This window comes from Leucopleurus acutus (genome assembly GCF_964270905.1).
Source record: "Leucopleurus acutus genome assembly, chromosome: Y".
NCBI classification, from domain to species: domain Eukaryota; kingdom Metazoa; phylum Chordata; class Mammalia; order Artiodactyla; family Delphinidae; genus Leucopleurus; species Leucopleurus acutus.
In genome coordinates, this window is record NC_139164.1 from 4,558,211 (window position 1) to 4,574,050 (window position 15,840).

The 15,840-nt window shown below is 49.7% G+C and overlaps 1 protein-coding gene across 1 annotated transcript in view; it reads right to left on the minus strand.

Annotated features, from left to right (window-relative positions):
* LOC309978872 (pseudouridine-5'-phosphatase-like) overlaps positions 1-15,840 on the minus strand; it is a 67,340-nt gene that overhangs the window by 2,973 nt on the left and 48,527 nt on the right. The gene's annotated exons all lie outside the window — the stretch shown is intronic.

A 15,840-nucleotide genomic window follows, 5' to 3' on the forward strand; every position in this document is an offset into this window, starting at 1 on the left:
TGACTTTTCAAAGTTGTGGCCTGACCGTATTCTAAGCGTCCCTGTTGTTTTACCCGGGACCATGGACAGGCACTCAAATGCCGCCTGCTGACATGTTGTTCTTTGAATACGTGAGACTTTTAGGCTTTGTGCAGGCCGCCTGTGAGCTTTCAGCGGGGCGGAGGAAGAGATTTTGTTGATTCCTTGGCGTAACGGTGCTTGGCTCCAGTCGTGAAAACAGCTTTCTGTATTTGTGGGAGGCTCCTTCCAAGGAGCATGTGGGCAGGTGTGAGGAAAAGGTGGTGGCTCAGAAACCGTGGCACTGAGCAGAACAGGGGCCCAAGACACCTGTCCTCATCTGAGAACAGTGGTCAGCCCATTCACACCTGACAGCTCACCCACATGCCCTTTAAGCTCCAGGAAATACAGATGAATGTCCACATGCTCTGTCCACATGCCGTTTAAGCTCCAGGAAATAAAAGGAGGAATGGTGGCATGATCGGGAAAAGCTCCGTAGGTACTTATGGCTAATACAGGCGGCGTAACTGACATACCCTGTTTCTGAAGGTTTCACTCTCTCTGCAGGCGTGCACCGTTTATTGGTTTCTGTTTCCAATTTACCCTTTGTCCCCACCTAATTCTGGAATGAATCACCCCAACGCAGCACGGAGATGTGAAACGCGATGTTTAGGACGCATGCGGCAGAGTGAAGGGTGGAAGGCATCAGGGAGGCCAGCCTGAAGGACGACAGGGAGGAGGGATGTGTGAGGCTTGTGCAGCAGGAGGGCCGTTGGAAGTGTGTCCAGGCAGATAAGTAAGGCTGGGCGCTCGAAAGGACTCAGGGCAAAGCCCGGCAGACAGGACGGGGAGTTTGCACACAGCCTCTTGATGCCGACTGTTCTGAAAGGTCAAAAGCAATTGTAGTCTGTTGTAAATACGGTCGGAAGAATAGCAGAAACCCTGATTGTATACATTGTGTCAGGAGCTCCTAAAGTTCCTTTCCTTTGCCTCCTCTCCTGCGGCCAACAAACGCCTTCCACGAGCGCCAGCTGGACCCTTCCCGTGGGTCAACAAGAATCCGAGAAGTGCGGAGAAGTTAAAAGAGAAGTTGACGTTTTTAAAAGCAGACTGTAATAGGGAAGAACAAATACGACTCCATATTGGATCTGCTTCTTTAACTTTAGCCTTTGTACGCTATTGCTTTAGCTTCCAGTTAAGAATGTTGCCTGTAGCCTGAAATACACAGGAGAGCCCATTCTCAAGGCTCTGACCTTTAAAGGTGTAACACCTTCCCATTCAGGTAGAGATAAAAAGTTGCAGAACAAAGAATACCATTTGTCTTATTGGAGGTTTACATGAACACCGCGACCGGACCTATGTGGACAGTTGCAAGAACAAAGGATTCTGGCACCAAGAAGTCTGCAGCGACTATCCACGCTGCTTCTTCAACTTGCCTCTCAAAATGCTTTGCTGAAACCCTTGGGGGAGTCTGAAGTTTTGGGGGGCATGAGCCACCGTCTGCTTGCCAGGCACTGCGGTAAACCTTTCTCTGCTCCAGACTCCAGAGTCTGAGTGCTGTTGGGCCTCAGTGTGCGTCATCGGGCGCACACGCCTGCGTTTGGTATTGGAATCGGCCAGTGCATTGGAGGGTGTATGATACAGGAAACTGGACCCCTCGGTCCCTCTGCCCCGGCCCTGCCCTCCTCACACAAGCTGAACAGAGCAGCCAAATGCAGGGCAGGAACCACACACACGACGCGGATCCTGCGGAGGACAGCACCAGCGATGGGTCCAGGTGGCCGACCCCAGCCCTGGCAGCGCACGGACAGCACCGGGTATCGTAGGGCTTCCCCTCCTTCTTACAAGGAGCAGAAATACAAAGCAGAACAACTAGATTTTGGAGCACCTGTGAAAATGCCTCAAAAGGTTTTTATGTGCTCCTTATGCTGTGCCCTGATTCCTAAGACCTAATGGTCTTCTAAGGACCACTGGTAGGGAAAGTTACCCAGAGCCTAGAATCGTGGGCACTGTATGAATAGTCACCGCACGGCTTGTCTCTCTCCTGAAACCAAAGAATAAACCTTTGAAAGTTACCTGCAAAGACTATGCCTGTTCATAACAGGACTTAACAGTCATAAAACCACTGAAAGACATAAGCTAAAGCAATACAGCTCACACCTTACACAAACAAAAAGGAGGAAGTATGTTTTCCCGGCAAGTACCAAAATATGTCCGGGCAGTTTCTAAAGGCCACATGTGGCTAACAGACGCTGGCCTTTGTCTCTCTTCTTCCTTTTCAACACTTCACTGTTCCCTCAGTGACCAGACCAGCCCTTCCCACCCAGAACTGACTGGTTGCACCTAACCTTAACTCGCTCACACCTACTTGTAAAGTGTGACTGGAGATGTGTACTTTGGTGTCTGCCGAAGAAATGTCCCTGTAAGAAAGGCTCTGCAGGGGCTGCAGCAGGTGCAGAGGCCAGAGGAGTAGAACGCCTGCCCTCCCTCGCCCACCTGCACCTCGGCCCTCGGCCCAAGATTCTGTGGACGGGTGTGGATGCAAGGGTTTCACCAGTGCAGTGAGTTCTGGAGCACAGCACACATAGCAGGTACCCCAGGACACACTTCCAGTACTTCAAGGAAGCTGCCGGTCAGGAGTCCTCTTCTCACAGCTTGTGCTTGGCTGTAAGCAGGCAGGGCTGCGGGGAAGGCGCCCTCTCACGGTGCCAGGCCGGGAGTGGGTACATGAAGACCGCCTGCTGAATTCGCGGAGGTGGCGGAAGCGCCCTGGCCGGGATGCAAAGCAACACAGGGGCCGCAGAGTGTCACCCTCGAGGGCAGCGGCCAGCCCAGCCCTCTCCTGTCACTGTCATGGCTGAGGGATCTGAGCCTGGGAAGCTCAGAGGTGAGCTGAAGGTCACACCATTAGGCAGGTGACAGAATTTGGGAACTGTGCCCGGGTCTCCAGAATCCCATGTTCTTTTTCACTTTACCAAGCTGAAAGCTAAAATATATCTGAATTCCATCTCCAGGAGAGCAGATGAGCTTAATTAAACTGTAGCTTGAGGGGTTTAATTTAGAAAGAATGACATTTCCAACCACCAGGTAGGTGAAGGGAAGTATTTCAGGGGCTTATAGCTCACGGAGGTGCCGAACCCACTTCTCTGAAGGTGCTCAGACTCAGGAGCGCCCTGTAAGGCGGCCCACGTCCGCGACCGTCGCCCACGCTGCTCGTCTGAACCACGGGCTGGGGGCGGGGTAGCTAGGAGGGACTTTCAACAGGAGCATCAGGGAACTAAGATGGCTCATGTGGTAACTATGGAATTGCACAGAACTGAACCTTTGTCTGACGGTGGCGGAGAGAACGCAGGGAGGTGGATGGGATTAGGGAGATCCTTCAAAGGCAACAGGGAGTTTGATGGACAATGCCCTGGACGTTGACGCAAAGGAGAGTCCGACCTTTCTGATGCAGAGGGCACTGGGACTGCCATTTTGGTGGAGGGAAAGAGAGCTTGCTTTGTGACAGCCTGGGTTTGAGTCCACTGTGGGAGGGTCTGGCAGAGAGATGAGGGGCCTGCCTATGTCGTGGGTGAGCGGAGTGGGGCTGGGTGTGAGAGGAGGGGGACGGGGTGTGAGAGGAGGGGGGCTGGGTGTGAGCAGAGGGGGGCTGGGTGGGAGCGCACGGGGTGGGGCTGGGTGTGGAGTTGCAACCAGGAGGAGGGAAAAGGGGAGACAAGGAGGGGCCCGAGACAGCCTCGCATTTCTCTGAGATGAGCAGATGGCCCAGGAGGGATGGAGCTTCAGCGACAGTGGGGGGCAGAAGGGGAACCAGGTGAAGCAGCAGTGGGGCAGGTGAGCTGCAGCCCCAGAAGCAATGTTGGACCCGTCTGCTAGGTGTGTCATCAGATGGCCTGGGGCCCCCTCCCCTTACTTCCAAGGGATGGTTTATACACTGGGTTCCCACACGTTCGGAGTTATGGCCCTCACCGTGCTTTTCCTCATCAGCTCAGGCCAACAGGGACTCATCTTCAATCCCATGCACCTATTCCCTTCAGGTCCAGACCCACCTGAGATGACACTTGATAACTAATTTTACATTTCAAACAAGTACAAGTGTACATTTTAAGTGGTACACTTTTCTGGAACTAGTGAACTTGTTCCATGTGATTACATCGTCTCTAGGGAAGGAAGCTTTTCCTTTTGCTCAGTAACACACAAACTTTGACATGAAGTCACTCTGGTTCACTCTGAAGCCTCTCAGGGCCTGGCATTACGTGTATGCAAATTTAAGTACCCCTAAAGCAGCATCCATGATTTTTCGTTATATATAAAGCCTTGGATAATCCAAATCTAAGCACTAAAACAGTTTTCAACTAAACCACTACTTTTAAGTTGAAACTTCCATTATATCACTTTTGGCAGTAGATTTGATTCTATACATTAATTTTATAGTATCAAGTTCAATTTTCACACTATGAGGCATGAAAACTTCGAGGAGGTCTTAAAAGTTTTTTGATTAACTTTTTATTAACAGTGCTCATATCTAAGGTTTAAGTTTTACTGGTCTCCTTGTTCTTTGTCAGTGAATTACCCATAAACAAGTACCACAATATTGTGATATCAAATATGTATACACTTCATTACATGTTTACTTAAGTACTGTTGTAAAAATGACTGAAGTTTGCATGTGTTTTGCTGTTAATTACTACTTTTGTTCATATTCTTCATATTTTTATCTATCCATCCATCCACCCATCCACCCATTCATCCATCTATCCACCATCCATCCATCCATCCACCCACCATCCATCCCTCCAAGCATCCACCCATCCATCCATCCCTATCTACCTACCTACCTACACACCCACCCACTCATCCACCTATCTATAGGTAAAGCAGATTTGAACTGTGCTGTGGTCTTCTACATAAGTGTCTGATGCTGAGGTCAGTATCCCCTGCACACTGCAGAGCTGCTGTCTTACTGAATTAATTTTAGTCTGAAAATAAAAGAATAAAGCCCGTACTGAGATAAACATGCATTAAAAAATCCTCTAGAGTTACAGGCTAGATACATGAATGAATCACACCACTAAATGGATTCCTTTTCCTTTTGAGGAAAGCCTTTGAAAAACTTGGCGGGCATGGGCGGGAAGCTTCCTAAGGAATTCTCTGTCATTTTATTCATGAAAGCTACATCGTGAGGCCCTCTCGTTGTCCATCTTAAAGTATGTGCGTGTAAATTAAGTGCTGAGCAAAGGACTTCAAGATAGCTCAAAAACCTTTTTCTCATTTTCTCTTTTAATAATACAGATTCTGTGTTCACCACTTTGTCAGGAACCACTGAAAAGCCCAGCAAGGCTCTCAAAGGCTCTGAGTATTTTAAAGATTCATAAAACAAGCGTTATTTGTTTCTAAATGGTCACCAGAATACTTTCTTTCATCTTCCTACCTCTTCTACATATTCAAGTAAATGGGCAAAATCAGTGTTTTCCTCGGCCTTCTGCACGATACTCGTGAAACACAGGTTTGACTCAAGGTCCCTATTAGTTTCACGTGTTGAGAGCTAAACTATGACACCAGCCTTGAAGATTATCCCCCTGCATGGCTACCATGTCGAAATACATACTACGGGCCGCATTGTTTTCCGCAAGATTCAAACGTTAAACCCTAACACCCGAGGTATTTGGATACAGGGTCCCTAGAATAGTTTTCAGGTGAAATGAGTCCCAAGGGCGCCCTCATCAGAGAGGGTTAGGGTCCTTCCAAGAGGAAGGGGAAGCTGCTCTGTCTGGCCCTCCCCTTGCGCTCACCTGAGGCAGAACCTGCCAGAACCCTCCTGTTGGACGTCTGGCCCCCAGAACCGCGAGGATACGCGTGCTGCTGTTTCAACCCCCCAGCCTGTGATAGTGCGCTCTGGCCGCCCAAGCACACTACTACAATACGTCTAACAGTGAGCTGTGTGTAATCTCCAGGGAGCACTCTCTCGGAGGAAGAACCACTCGGAGGTTTCTTAGATCACAACTGCTTGCAGTTTGGGGAAAGGAAATAAATGTTTCCTGGATGACCTAATTCCACAAATGCCTAGGAGAGAAGAAGCACAGCACGTGTTGCCTGCCTTCGGGCATCGCTGCTGAAGAGGCTTAAGCCATAAACAGAATTACCACAGGACAGAAGGCGCCTCTGAAGACCTGCCTAAGTGATTTTTCCACTCCGCCTGCAAACGTCGCGTACAGGAGAGGCTGACAGTTACTTTGGGAAGCGATACACACGCAGGGAAAGCCTATGTAATTACTGGACCTGGAGGGGGTTAAACTCTTCGTTCCCAAGCGAGGGGACGGACAGGCCGCTGTTCTGGGAGTTGACATGTCACTGCTGCCGATGCAGGAGGCCTCTCTTCAGTCCTCTGCATGCGAACAGCTGTTACTTGTGGCCCAGCCACCTGTTTACAGATGATGACAGGCCTATGAAGGCAAGGCCCTCCAGGATATACTCTCTGGTACTTACTCTCCTTACTCGTCTGAATCCTGAGAACCCACTGAGTGCCCACCAACCAGATGAAAGCTTCCTTTTACACACAACTGTAGCTAATTCAGCACTTCTGGAAGTGAAGATGTGCTTAATTCCAGGGGAGGCTTCTGATCTTTTTCTTCATCTCTCAATAGTCGTATTAATGTTCATTTCTAAACATCCATCAACAGAGGAATGCATAAAAAAGATGTGGTACATATATACAATGAATATTACTCGGCCATAAAAAAAGAACGAGATTGGGTCATTTGCAGAGTTGTGGATGGACCTAGAGACTGTCATACACAGTGAAGTAAGTCAGAAAGAGAAAAACAAATATCGTATATTAATGCATATATATGGAATCTGGAAAAATGGTACAGATGATCTTATTTGCAAAGCAGAAATAGAGACACAGACTGTAGGGAACAAATGTATTGGATACCAAGGGGGAGAGGGGTGGGGAGGAATTGGGAGATTGGGATTGACATATACACACCACTGATACTATGCATAAAATAGACAACTAATGAGAACCTACTGTAGAGCACAGGGAACTCTACTCAGTGCTCTGTGGTGACCTAAATGGGAAGGACATCCCAAAAAGAGGGGATATACGTATACGTATAGCTGAGTCACTTTGCCGTACAGCAGAAACCAACACAACATTGTAAAGCAACTACACTGCAATGAAAATAAAATAAATAAAATAAAGATAAACTGTCTACTAGGACGTCATTAGGTACAAGGTTTCCAGAATGTTCTTTGATGCAGCAGTCCAGAGAGATCTACTGCAAAAAGGAGATTCTTCACATTGAATGAGGGACTGGAGATTCGTGACATACAAAAATCAGCATAAAAAAAGTTTCCGGAAGGACTGCCCTGGATAAACCCATTGTTTCAAGTTTGATGGAGAAGTTTCACAAATGTGGAAATGTGCTTTCAGAGAAAACCAATGAACGTCCCCCATAATTAGTGCTCTGAGGAATACATCTGGGAAAAGCTTCAAGAAGATACACCTGACCATGGCAAAATTCACATTAGTGCAAATAAAGTCCTTGGCCTTGTTTTCTTGGAATGGTCTGAATCCTCCCTGTACATAATAACTTTAACTTAAAACGCTTATAATGAATAAAATCAGATGATGCAAATGCTCACTTTAAACGTCAACCAGCTCTGGCACTTGGGTTACGCTTTTATTTCACTAGGAACGGAAGTGCGTGAAGACGTAAGGAGCTCTGGGCAAAGGCTGCGCAAGAGGTCGCGTGGTCAGGTCACCCCGGAGGGGCAGGGGACACTGTGGAGACGCATGAGGTCCCTGAAGGTGGGCGCAGAGCAGTCAGGAAGGCATCCTGGGTCCACGTGGGCCAAGAAACGTTCTCAAGAAGTATAAACAGCAAGCCCTGAGTTTGCAAGTCTCTTCTTGGGGTTTACCAATGCGGGGCTGGGGCATCTACCAGTCAAGGGTCCAAGCTGACCCGAGCCCTCTGCATCGTGCGGATCCCTGTGTGGCCACAGACCACACCCTGGTTTTCTGCTTCTTGGACACTGGCCAGTGGACACTCAGCACGGTGGGGTGAGAGCCGCAAAAACTACCCAGGACCGGGGCGCTTTGTGGTCCTCCAGGGACCCCAACACGTGCCCCAGGGACCATGTGTCGTAGGCGCTTTTAGCTGCTGGTAAAAGAAACAGCGCAAGTACTATTTACCTTCAAAACAGACTATAGCAACAACAGCAGTGTTTGCAGGCAGAACAGTCAAGTAAAGGACCAATAAATATAGCATTGTATTAGCTTTCTTTCTATACCTTGAGAATATATTAGTGGGGTGAGAATGTTTCATATCCCATGCATTTACCTTCTTATAGACTTCAATCATTTCAGCCTCTGACTCAATTTTAGTGTCTAATAGAACAGGGGCAGTGAAGAGCTCCGACTCACAGGCACTGATACGTCATCCCAACTGGGTGAGTCCTGGTCCAGCCTGGAGCCAGGCCTGCCTGCGAGTGTGGCCGCCAGCCTCCTGGTGACCAAGAGCACCTCAGGACCTGCAGACAGGGGGCAGTGGGTCAGCAGCCAGGTGCTGTGCAGAGACTCTGGAAGAATCAGGAATGTGAACCCCTACGGAATATGATGTAGAAGCAGCAAAGAACAACGTAGAGGGAGAAAGTCAGCAGCAGAGGGCCTGGGAGAAGCTTTATTCCTGCAGCAAATGTCATTTCTAACATTTCTAATATTCTTATCTCCGTCTTATAAGTGGGAAAACTGGAACTGAGAGTAGGCACTGCGGTGGGCAGACTGGTCCCCAAAGATGCCCACCCCTGAAGCCCCAGAACCTATGAATGGGGTCCCTTACACGGTAAAGGGGACTTTGCAGAAGGGCTTCAGGCTATGGAGCTGGAGACAGGGAGGGTGTCCTGGCCGAAAGGTTGGGGGCTCCTCTAGCCAGGTGTGCCCCTAAAAGCAGAGTGCCTTCTCTGGCTGGAGGGGGAGAGATGCTGCAGAAGGAGTGATGTCAAGCATGAGCAGAGTCAGATGCACCAGTGCTGGCTCTGTGATGTAAGACCCACTGTCAGGACCAGAGCAAAACCTCGAGGGGTTGAGGGCGGAGCCCAGGACACCCAGCTAGGAGACGGGGACTCCAGTCCTACCTATAAGGAGCTGGGTTCCACCAGCCACCTGATGAGCCTGGGCATGGTCCTTCCCTAGCGCCTCCTGGGAGGAGCCCAGCCAGCCAACATCTTGGTTTCACGCCTGTGAGACTTGGAGCGGAGGACCCAGCTATGCCAGGCCCGGAATTCCAACCTATGGAACAGTGACATAAAAATCTGCGTTGTTCTAAGTCCCCAAGCTTGTGGTCATTTGTTAGGGCAGAGGTGGAAAGGAACATGGGCAACTGGTCCAATGTTAAGCACCAAAATTCACATTTAAAATTCACAAAATTCACCTGGCTAACTGTGGAGAGAATAATACAGTATACAACTAGCACACCCTCTGATTGTGCTAAGAGGCCTTCAGCTAATAAAACAAACCATGCTCTAATTTGCTGATGGTCCACAGAAAGGACCCTGGCAAGAAACTCCCAACCCAGTGGCCAGTCTTCTTTACTTGTGCAGAATTCACATCCCAGTTCCTTCTGCATTCACCTGGGGACCGATGCTGCTGTGTTTTAGAAAACAGGGAGGGATTCCATCTTCATCCAGTTTACGCCCAAGACTCTTAGAATTAGGAAAGCTTTGAAGAACTGGTCCAAGATCCCCAGCATCCCTCAAAGAGATTTGGATCCTCTTGCCAGCATTTAGGACAAGCTGTTGCCAAGTCTGGACTTAAACAAGGGGGAACCAGTCATCCCCACTGGCCTGGGATTAGGTGGGTCCCTGGAACACGGAGATTCAGAGCTAGCACTGCACAGGATCTGGCCGATGGCGAGGACTCAGTCACCCTAGTTTAAACAAACAAAGTGCCGGGGATGTAGCCACTGGGGACGCCCTCTAAAAAAACGGAAGATCACCCTTGAATCTGTCAGATGCCGTCCGTGGAAATTACTGGGGACTATTAACTCAGTATTTGTTTAAGCTAGCATACGAGTAATCCAGTGTTTCTGAGGTATCTTGTTCATTGTCACTGCCTAAGAAGCCTTTGCAGACAGACTTTTTTTTACCCCAATACAGCAACCCCCCTTCCCCACTGATGACAGACTAGTAACACAGAAGGGGAAGCTACGACGGAGCCCTGGGGTCACCAGCGAGGGAGGAAGCGGCCGGGCAAAGGGGCGCTGTCAGGAGCCAGGCAGAGCGACACAGAATCAGAGCTAACGACACGAGCACACACGCGGTTTACAGCTTTACAAAGGCAAAGCTGGGAACGCAGGAAGACGTTCTTCTTAGCCCTGGCAGTTGAGTCACTGCTCCCCGACCCTAGCAGAACTCTGTGTGTCTATGAAGGTTACCTGTGGGCACTATTTAATTTTTCACAAATCCAAGATACAACTCATCCTTCTCAGTGTCTGGAGCCCTGTCAAATTTTCATTCTGTGATGGTGGCTTAAAATAGATGGGTTATATGTACATGCTGTTACGAGGGCCTAATGAGAACCATCATTCTTTCGGACTGCCGATATGTGAAGACTGCACAACCACACGTACAAACACACAAAGAACAGAGAAAACATGTGGTGCAACACAGGGCTCACAGCTCCTGGTGCGGTCTGGGGTGGGGGGCGGGGGGGTCCCTGGGGCTGGCATGGGACCAGCTGGCTCAGGTGTGAGCCAGACCAAGGGCTCCTGGAAAGCAGGACTCCCTGAGGCCCCGTGGGAGATGAAAATCCTTGGGGTGAAGGCAGGACTTGAGGTCATTCAGAAATGCAGAGGCCGGGCAGCTCGGCAAGCAGAGGCCTTACCGCTGGCCAACCAGAGGCTGAATATTCACAGGAAGAAGCAAGAAAGTGACGATGGGGAGTTGGGGAAAAAACAGGGACCGCTCAGTGGTGAAGGGGGCCCAGAACATGCCACGGGAGCCCAAGGATTATTCTGAGCTGAAGACATGGGAGAAATCAACAGCTGCAGGGCAAGGCTTTTTCTAAATTCTCCTTATCTTCCTAAAAGCAAAGCCTCCCTAAAGAATGCAACTGCCATAAATCCCCTCCCCAGGAGCTTTACAACCCGGGAAGGTTGACTTTTATGGCTGAAGAGAAGTCTGCACAGGTCAGAGCCTGGATAAGAAACTGTGTAAACAGACATCGTCATACAACTACCACGTCTCACATCTGTTCTCCTAAGAGCCCATTCATGTTTCCTAAAAGTCGTCTCTTCTACCAGAAGCGCCCCTCTGTCTCTCCCCAACCCCTATTAAGATGGTATATAAGCCCCAGGTGCTCACTGCCTCCTTGAATCATATTTTTCTGGGAACTGCCTCATGCTTACACAAATAGAAATCTGTATTTTCTCTTGTTAATGTCTTCTGTCCGTTTAATTTACAGGCCCCCAACCACCAAACCTAAGAGGGTACAGAAAACGTTTTTTCCCCCCTCGACAATGGAATTTGGGAAAGCAAGCAACCTAGTCCACAGAAAGTCAGTAGGGATACCAAGCAAAGGCAGGCTGGATGAAAGAAAAGATGTGTAATGGGAGGAGTTATGAAAGGAATAGTTGAGATCTTTTTTTTTTTTTTTAATGAAATAAGGGAGGGCCTGGTACATCAGGTTGCAAGAGACGTGAAATAATACCAAGACCAGTGACCAGAGGCCTCCGTATTTTCCTCAGTGGTTCTGGGTGACAGGAGAAGACGGGCATGAGGCCTGGGCAGCAATGGCCAGGGATGTGCAGTCTCCCTGAGGCCCCGAAGGTGGCTGACTACGGCCCAGTGACTCTCCACACCGCCAGGAGAGACTCGAGCACCACTATGCCCCTAATGGGGTGTTCAGAAGTGAGACACTGACTAAAGAGTATGCAATCCCCCAAAGACAGAAGCGCAGCTCATCTCACCTGGCCGCCAAGTTTTAACTTTCTTTTCTTTTTTTTTTTTAATTTTATGTATTTATTTATTTATTTGTTTATTTGGCTGCTTTGGGTCTTCGTTGCTGCGTGCGGGCTTTCTCTAGTTGTGGCGTGTGGCCTTTTCAGTGCAGTGGCTTCTCTTGTTGTGGAGCACAAGCTCTAGGCGCGCGGGCTTCAGTAGCTGTGGCTCAGGGGCTCAGCAGTTGTGGCTCACGGGCTCTAGCGCGCAGGCTCAGTAGTTGTGGCGCACGGGCTTAGCTGCTCCGCGGCATGTGGGATCTTCCCGGACCAGGGCTCAAACCTGCGTCCCCTGCACTGGCAGGCGGATTCTTAGCCACTGCGCCACCAGGGAAGTCCTGTTAACTTTCAATCTGCCAGAAGCAACGCACCCACTTGATTCCCATTATTCTGGAAGGTTTAGTAGCTCTTCCAGCAGCAACACCTGACAGCCTACACCTGTCTGCAGACTTTGGCCATACAGACAATACACAATAAAAAGAGATACAGAGAATGATTTTTAAATTAACGTGTTTCTTTGTCAAGAGATTATGTAAAATATATTAATTGCCATTTCACATATTGAAAAGTCAACTCAGGTGATGACTTCTGTAATTGAAGAAATGGTCTGAGTGTTATATGATGAAGACATTGTACAGTTAATCAGAACTCAAGTTAAAATACATTTGCCATTTTTTAACTCTCTAGGTATATAAAGGCTTAATGTGCGAGACTTTCTTCAAAACAAAACAAAAAAGTAATTCAAAAGAAAACTCTGGGGACTTCCCTGGTGGTCCAGTGAGTACAACTCCGTGTTCCCAATGCAGGGGGTTCCGGGTTCGATCCCTGGTCGGGGGAACTAGATCCTGCATGCGTGCCACAACTAAGAATTCACAAGCTGCAACTAAGAAGTCTGTGTGCCGCAACTGAGAGCCCGCACGCCACACCTTAAAGATCCCACGTGCTGCAACTAAGACCCGGGGCAGCCAAAATAAATAAATAAATAAATAAAATAACTATGATTCTTTAAAAAAAGGAATAATTGTTCATTTAAAAAAAATCCTGAAATTCAGCTGTGAACATTAACAAGAAAAATATGTATCCAAAGTAGTGACTGCCATGCTTTTAAAAACTGATTTCAGGTTTTACTTGTAACGTAGTAGTAAATATCAACACAAGAAATCCTGTGTAAATGATGGCATTTTTATTTTGCAACAAAGACGTGCATTTTTGCGGCGAGGCACTGAAGTGGCAGAGCACACACACCCAGGGGGGCTGGGGTGACTCCCGGCTTGCTCCCTCAACCTGCCCCGGACTCTGAGCACCGCCGCTCCTGTCTGCAAGCCGCCAGAAGCTCAGGGGCTGTGAAAGCTGGGGCAATGATAACCTCTGCCCTGCGGGGCCCGTGGGATTCAGTGGGGGCTCCCGCATGCCAGGCCCCCCGGCACACAGGCGCTCAGTGAGTGCGCCTGAGCATGGAGATGGGTAAAGTGACTTCTGAAGATGGCACCGTACTTTTGCATACCTTAAGCACAAAAGAACGATACATAAATAACTTAGGACATCTGCAACGAACACTTGCTGAATGCCAGCTCTGTTAGGCATCTTCTCCTAGTAAAACGGTGACTAACGTGACAACATAAATTCCCCCTTTTATGCTACTTGTGCTTTACTACAGTCCTATTAGTACTACTGTACCAGATTAATTTGGTGACACGCACAGAATCATAAATTCCCAACGGCAACCGTGACTCTCTCTAGGGACTTGATAACTGCATGAAATGCCCTTCAACTCCGAGGCTCGTCACCCCTATATGCTGGCGCCTGCACTGCGTCAAAGAGGAAGCAGCAGGACACAACCTAAGAGCAGTGTCATGCTTCCATGAGCCTCTCTGCAACTGCTTGCTGAATTTGGAAGATAAATGCAAGTACAAAACGGGCGGTGGGCCTCCACAACCAGGAGCCGACCAACACTGTCCTTTCCTCCTACAATAGGCACATCTGAGGAAAACCCAAACACCTTAACTGTGTCTGCCTAGGAAACAGGACAAGACAGGTTTCATTTCTGCAAGACAAATAGCTGCATCAATAAGTGTGGGTGACTAACAAGGGTAACTGGTGGAGAGCACTTCTAGGAGCGAGACTACTCCTCAGATACGCACGTGCTCATTTTCCTTTGATGTGCCTAGAACACTGTCACCGTGGGCAACAGGGATGTCCGAGCTCTGCCTCGGCGCCTCGGCATCTCACCAAGGGGAACTCCCGCCCGTATAGACTGGAGCCACACAGCCGTGCCCTCCTCTCCCGCAGCTGCACTGCAACTGGCCTCACGCAAAGCCGGCGTGTGGTCTCCCCATAAACTTGGTTCGCACACACACTTGAAAACCTGGCAACGCCATGTTTCCATGAATAGGGTGCCCGGCAAAGGAAGGACTGCCTGGAGTAGAAAGAAAGGCAGCACCCTCCTCCCTGAACAGCCAAACAAAGGAGGACACAACGGGTCAGCACCTCATCTTCTCAGCTGTGAAGACGGCTGCAAGCAGGCGCTCCTACTCTGAGCTGCTCCAGAACCAGTCTGCTCAGGGAGGCACCTCACTCTACCTGCACCACACAAAGAAGATGGCCCTTCTAGGAGGAGGGTTTTATCACCTGAAGGGATGGGAGATCCTTTAAGAAGTTCTTAGGGAAGGAGAACGCATTTGTATGGAATCTGTCGTAGGATGGCAAACACGTGGACTCAAAGATGTTCTGATGTAAGAAGCAGAACCACACTGCAGCCAGGACCCGTCCCACCAGCCCTGAGGCCTCATCTTTGACTCTGTGGCTTAGTGGCTGGGCCATCGCAGGCTCCGCCCTGGTCATGCAACTGCTGAGTTGAATCCATCCGCGTACTTGTATTGCGAGGAACGCACTGCCGCCATCGCTCAATGATATGCAATGATTCTTCTGGCTGTCGCATAATAAAAAATATATATATTTGGCCCTTGCCCCTGGTTTCCAGTACAGAGCTCCTAAAACCCTTGGCATTTCCTGGGCAATCAGAACATTTTTCATTATTCGTAATAATCTCCTTTCAAGCACATGTCAGCTTATGCTAATGAGTGACAGTCCTGGGCCCCAGATGCCTTCGGGATGGGGGCTGGTGGACGGAAAGACCAGGCAGGATTAGAGCGCTGCAGCTTGCACCCCACCCCAACCCGCAGGCCCGGCGATGCAGTCAACAAAGGCCCATGGTTTAACCAGCAGTGCCAGGCAATGGAGCCTCCGCAGAAAGCCCTAAGGTTCTCGGAGCTTCTGAACACAAGGGGGTGCTGGGAGGGTGGCGTGCCCAGAGAGGGCATGGAAGCGCCAGCACCCTGGCACCCAGAGCCTAGGCTAAGCAGCTCTTCCACCGGGCTGCTCCTGAGGTGTACTCCTACACTAGACCAGTGAACACAAGTCGCGTCTTCCGAAGTTCGGTGAGTCATTCTAGTGAATTATAACAACCGGGAAGGGGGCTGTGTGGGAACCCACGTCTGTGGCCGGATGGGAGAAGCACGAGGGGCCTGGGTACCTCGTCAGAGGCTGGCATCCGCAGCAGGGGCAGTCTCGGGGGCTGAGCCCCCAACCCGGGGGTCGGCGCCGACTCCAGGTCCTTAGCGTCAGAAGTGCGCTGAATCGTGGGACGCCCAGCAGGCCTCTGAGAATCAGAGGAAGCCCGAGGGGTTACACAGCTCGACGGCCCTTACAGGTTCAGTATAGTCAGTTAGGCCCCGGGCCCAAAAAACACATCACTCAACAACGTTCGCCACTGTCAGCTGCATCGGGAGGCAGGCTTTTGAGTAACCTTCCCTGCGCTCGCGGTTAGTGTGGCAAAGGCCGCGTT